Source organism: Schistocerca piceifrons, chromosome 2 (genome assembly GCF_021461385.2).
Source record: "Schistocerca piceifrons isolate TAMUIC-IGC-003096 chromosome 2, iqSchPice1.1, whole genome shotgun sequence".
Taxonomy (NCBI): Eukaryota; Metazoa; Arthropoda; class Insecta; order Orthoptera; family Acrididae; genus Schistocerca; species Schistocerca piceifrons.
In genome coordinates this window covers 976017034-976023033 of record NC_060139.1, presented here as the reverse complement: position 1 = coordinate 976023033, position 6000 = coordinate 976017034, and the positions used below count along the sequence as shown (strand labels likewise).

The 6000-nt window shown below is 38.0% G+C and overlaps 1 long non-coding RNA gene across 1 annotated transcript in view; it reads right to left on the bottom strand.

Annotated features, from left to right (window-relative positions):
- Positions 1-1702: 1702 nt before the first annotated feature.
- Positions 1703-6000, bottom strand: part of LOC124775023 — a 28801-nt gene continuing 24503 nt past the window's right edge. The window contains exon 3 of the long non-coding RNA XR_007015587.1: positions 1703-1893. This is a non-coding gene — a long non-coding RNA (uncharacterized LOC124775023). The remainder of the gene's footprint in view (positions 1894-6000) is intronic.

Genomic DNA, 6000 nt, shown 5'->3' with positions numbered 1-6000 from the left:
TGTTGATTGGCCTTTCTGGAAGCCATGGCGGGCTGTGGATAGTATGTTGCACTATTCTAGAAAATCTAACAATCTCTTATAATTTTTTTCTAGTAGTTTTGTAAATACTGATAACAAAGCAAGAGGTCTATAATTGCTTATTTCTTCTTTCTTGCCCTTTTTGAATAGTGGCTTGGTTTTTCACTATCCTTAAGCAGGAAGGAAGATTCCAGTTGTTAATCAACTGTTGAAAAGCTCAGCTAATAGTACCGCAATGAAGGCTCCTGCATTGTTAATGACATAATGCAGAATCTCATCCATACCTGTTGAAAATTTTGTTCTTAACTTACTAACTGCTAGCATAATTTTTCAGGGTTGGTTGGAGGAAGAAATAGGGATTCAGGGTTTCTATTTAGATTTGCTGGTGATCTGACAGAATTTTTACTGGAAGATTTTATACCACAGAGAAACTGTTCACTAATATTTGAAAAGTATGCATTAAAAACAGTGGCTACTTCCTCTGGATTTGTAATTTGTTTGCTGTCTTGGTCTAGATGCATGTTTACATTTTGAGGGGAGGGCGGCTCATTTCCTGCTTGGTGTCTGACTATCTTCCATATGGCTTTAATTTTGTTTTTGGGTGTTATTATGTAGTTATCATTTTCCATTTTCTTACCTTTTTTTGACCTTGTGAAGCACTCTCTTATAATTCTTGAAACACAAAAAAATTCTTCAATGAAATTTGTGCTTTTGAAATTTCTTCAAGTCTTCTGTTTTCAACACAAAATATTTTAATGCCTGTTGTCAGCCAAAAACTATTTCTTTTACTAGTTTTGAATTTTTAGTTTTTAACTGGAAAAGAAATACTGAAATAATGTGAGAATATTGCCATGAACATGTTAAAACTTTACATGTGCCCTCACAGTGTACATGTCATTCCATGTTCCTGTTTTCAGCAAATGCCCAAGATGTGTAAGTTTTTGTTGCTACAATTTCTACCTTTCCTCATTTTTTGTGGTTGGTTGTTATCTATGGTCTCTACTGGGAATTAAATAAATATTGCATAATGATCACAGAAACCTGTATTCATGTGTCCAGCTTTGAATAAATATTTATCTGTTTTATTAGTACCTGATCTATAGTACCACTGGGTGACAGGTGACTCTGGCAGGGGATTTAACGGCTGTGTGCATGTTATAAGTTTTTAATAAATCCTCCCGGTTAAATCAGTCCTTTTAGTTCTCGTTGAAATCTATGTTATAGTCACCACACACAATATTTTTTGTACTAACTGCTTTTATAGCGCCAAGTGCCTTCTCAAAATTTTCAAAGAAAAAGAAAGTAGTTATGTTTCCATTTAGGCTACTATATACAAATAAAATGACATTTAAATTAGATCTGTAGCAGTAATTCTGCTGCCATGCTCTTTATATAGCTGATCAATGAACTTCAGGCAACAGTGTTTGATGTCTTCTCTAACAGGGTGAGTCTAAAGGACTTTGGAATGATATAGAAATTTATTGAGATAACCTACAGAATTGGTAGGTGTGCACTGTACTGGCTCTCCTGGTGGTGGAAGGGCTACTGATGCACTGCGTGAATCAAACTTGAGGTTGTTTGCTACAAAATGACACATCTACCGACTGTATAAGTTACCTCAATAAATTTCTATATCATTCCAAAGGTAACATATTTTCTATTAAACAATGTTCACTAATACATGTAACTGACACTTCTTTTAATTCATCTGATAACAATATTTCCACCTTATTAGCTTCAAAACATAGTGTTATAATTATCTTTATTGACTATACAATAGAGACAGTATTATGAAATGTAAAAAACTCAGAGAACTGACCTGGGTTTGAACCTGAGATCCTCTGCACTATACACCAGTATGTAACATCTCAGCTACTGAAACAATAGTACAAATATTACCTGATCAATATAACTTTGCTAAATGACTTATTTGCTGTAGGAATTTCTTGTATAATGTGTCTGTACGCATATACAAAAGATGGAAAATTTCCTAGTTTTTGAAGTTATCCTTTGAAAAGCTACAGTAAAATACAAACAAACACACCCACACACACACACACACACACACACGTTCATGCATACACACGCCTATGCCCTTACGTGATGCCAGCTGGACTGGGTTGTGGTGAAGGTAGTGTGGAATGCGGTGGGTAGAGGGAGAGGGGGGCAGGCAAGGGAGGGGGTGGGTGGCTAGTGGGTCAGAGGGACACTGTTTGCCAGCTAGGAATGCAGAAGGAAGGAGTGGCATGTATATGGGCTGGCATGAATGTAGTGGCCAGTGGGATGTGGCACACGCTGAAGGCGACATGGGGACATAAATTGGAAAGGGATGACAGAATGGAGGAAGGGGAAACTGTTGGGTGGAGGGAGCGAGGTCATTAGGTTACCCGAGATTGAAGCCAGGATGATTATGGAAGTGGAGTATGTGTTGCAAGGATAACTCCTGTCTGTGTAGTTCAGAGAAGCTGGTAGTGGAAGTAAGGATTAAGATAGTTTGGGCTGTGAAACAGCCACTGAAATATAACACATTGTGCTCAACTGTATATTGTGTCACTGGATGGTCAACTTTGTTCTTGACAACAGTTTGGCAGTGGCTTTCATCCTGGTGGAAAGCTGGATGGTAGTCATACCAACATAAAAGGCTACGCAGTATTTGCAGCAGAGTTAGTGTATAATATGGCTGCTTTCACAGATAGTCTGGCCTCTGATGGGGCGGGATAAGCCTGTGGTAGGACTGGAGTAGGAGGTGCTGGGTGGGTGGATTGGGTAGGTCTTGCATTTGGGTCTGCACAGGGATATGATCCATTTGGCAAAGGGTTCAGAGTGAGGGTGGGTCGGGAATGGACTACGATGTTGCGTAGTTTGGGACGGCAATAGAACACCACTTTAGAAGGGGTGGAAAGGATCTTGGGTAGGATGTCCCTCACTTTAGGTCAGGATGAGAAAAAATCAAAGACCTGGTGAAGATATGGTTCAGCTGTTCAGTGCAGGGTGATATTGGGTGACATGGGGGGGTTGCTCCTTCCCAGCTGATCCTTTGGGGTGGTGGGAGGATTGTGGATGCATGAAGATATGGCATGCGAAATCTATTTATGGGCTAGGTTTGGGATTACTGCCTATCTGTCATAAAGGGAGTTATCGTCACTACAGATACAATGTCTGCGGATGGCTAGGCTGTGTGGGAGGGTTTTTTTTTGGCGTGGAAGAGATAGGAGCTGTGGAAATGCGGGTACTGTTCATGGTTGGTTGGTTTAACGTGAACAGAGGCGTGACCCACAACTATTTTTCCAGGTTTAAAAACAAATCTGTGGCACAGCCATCAGCATCCGCATGGCACTCTCCTATGCCAACCTCTTTACAGTGCAGTGATTCAAGAATTTCTGTGTAAATTCTAGAACCACTCAGCCTTCTACCGTCTTGAACACACAATATTCTAGATACGAATGTTGGGTGGTAAAATCCTACCTACTGCACGTCACATGTTTGTGTGTGCAGGTTTGAAATCAGTCGTGGGAAGAAAGTAGACGCAGCAGTTGAATGGCACTGACAAGTACCTGTCGGACAATCCATAGATGTGTTAGTGAGAGTGTAAGGAAGAACCATGGAGTCTACATGCAGCTCTGTGCTTATTGTGTCATTGACTATTGTTATGTGAAACAAGAACAATTGAAAAAGTAGTCTTGTAGACTCTTGACTCAGCCTTGGTAGACACAAGACGTATTTTCTGATTCATTTTAAGAAAGTCACGGTAGTCAAGCCATCTTCCTTTTAACTATAACTCATTTTGTTTCTAATGTTTGGCAGTACGAGCTACTTACAGAAAGTTACATATGTATGTTGAAAGTGTGAATTACATTGTGCATGAATGACAAATACATCATTAACTGACGAAAAGGAGAGTTTGTATGTCTACTTTCACACTTTAAGACGTCACAAAACATTAGAATGTGGGAACCTGTGTGAAAGGACCGAAAAAACAGGAATTTTCAGTAAAAAACGAGAAAAGAAGCTGCTGTGTGTTGCCATAGCAACCATACATAATACGACAAGGGATTTACTCTGAGACATTGGAATATGTCCAAGTATCTAATGGATCAGAATTTTAATGAAAAAGGGTGAAGACATGAAAAATTCACAATGATAAAATAGAAAAGAAGATTTCAATGTATTTGTCTAAGAAGAAATACACATAGAACGCTTTAACCAAGAAGATCCAGTGCGGGGAGTACACAGCTCTCACACACATTGCAGGGACACAGACGCGGAAACCAACATACATCCGACGCCACGGTCACCAGTTGTTGTTCACCAGTGCTGACCTGCCTCCACATCCGTTCAACTATGTTATGAGTTTTCTGTGCCAGGTGAGTGTGAAACAAAACTTCATTACTTTAGCATGAAGTGGTACAAGATACTGCTGAGTGAACTTTATTTGTGTAGTTATCATATTTAAAGTTAGTTTTAAATGCTTACAAGAGCTAAAGCATACAAGAGTATGGAAAATATACAACAGGTTGGGGACACTCAAGAACTGGTTCATGAAAATTAGCAAGGAAGTGCCTGACTGAGATCAGTTGATAAATTTAATTAAAGCTCAGAGTCTGCAGTTAAATGCTCAGAGTGAGACTCTTAAGGAAAGAATTAGGTTTAGTAAATTCTCAATTAAATATTAAAATAACAAATTTTGGTTTGTTAAATGCCAAGGTCAAATCTCAAAGTGAAGAATTTAGTAATCTGCGTGAAGACATGGGTACTTTGAAGACTTAGTTTGACACTATAAGTATTAAAGTAGAGAATTTAAAAGAAGATCTACAGAATGAGTTGATAAATGCTTTGACGACTCATACAAATCATGTATTTACTGACCTTAGTCAGAAACAGAATGATACCTTTCAGGATTTGTCAAAAAGGTTAGAACTTAACATTGAGAACAAATGTAATAGTGTAGAATCGGAACTTATTGAAAAGTTAGGATCGTTCAAAACGTGTACAATATTACGTATAATGATGTAAGACATGGGTTGTATACTTTGCAAGAGAGTGTAGATAAGCAGAATAAGTTAATGTCAATCATTCAATCACAAATAACAGGTGTCAGTACATGGGTAGACAATGTGGAAAGAAATTTAGAAGAGAAAATAGCTAACTCTGATATTATAAATGTAATTAGTTTGGAGGAACACTTTGGGAAAATTATAGATGGAAAAGTTACCGAGAGAATAATGTCCGGGAATGTATCACCTATTCCTTCTTCTGAACTTAATGATACCAGGAAAGGTATGGATGACCTGTGGAAAGAGATTAAGCTTATCCACGATAAAGTAGAAAAAAGGGTATCTTCACCTAACACTGGATTAACTAGTGAAGCTGTGACTGATTTACTATGGGGAACTAATTCAGCGTTATCTAGACAATTCCCTAAGTTTAAGCCGGACAGAGAGGTACATCAGACCAAATTCTTAAAAAGATTTAACCAACCTTTGACAAAAAATTGGGAAGACTCAAAGAAGATCGAATTTGTGGTGGGGTACCTTCTAGGGGAAGCCTCAGAATGGGGTACAGTAAATATTGAGAATTTTTCCTCTTGGGAAGACTTTCAAAAGAAATTTAAAGAAAATTACTGGTCTGCCAGTGCACAAGAAAAGTTAATATCAGATCCATGGGACCCGGGAGGAGTCATCTATTCCCCAGGGACATTAACATTTTGAGTTACGGGCCGAGTAATGACTGTCAGATCCCGAATTGTTTTCAGTGTTTCTTCTAAAATAGTTTTCCTGCATTGAATTCATTTAAAATCTAAAACTATCCTTTATTCTTATTGATTAGAAAACTGGATATGACTATGAAATAGAAAAAAAGAAAAAAAAGTGAAATCTAGATGAAATAAATTGACTAGAGTATTATATTTGTGAAAAATGTAATATGATGTGACTAAATGAACAACTGTTATACTGAACTGTATAGCTTTTCTATTTTGTATTG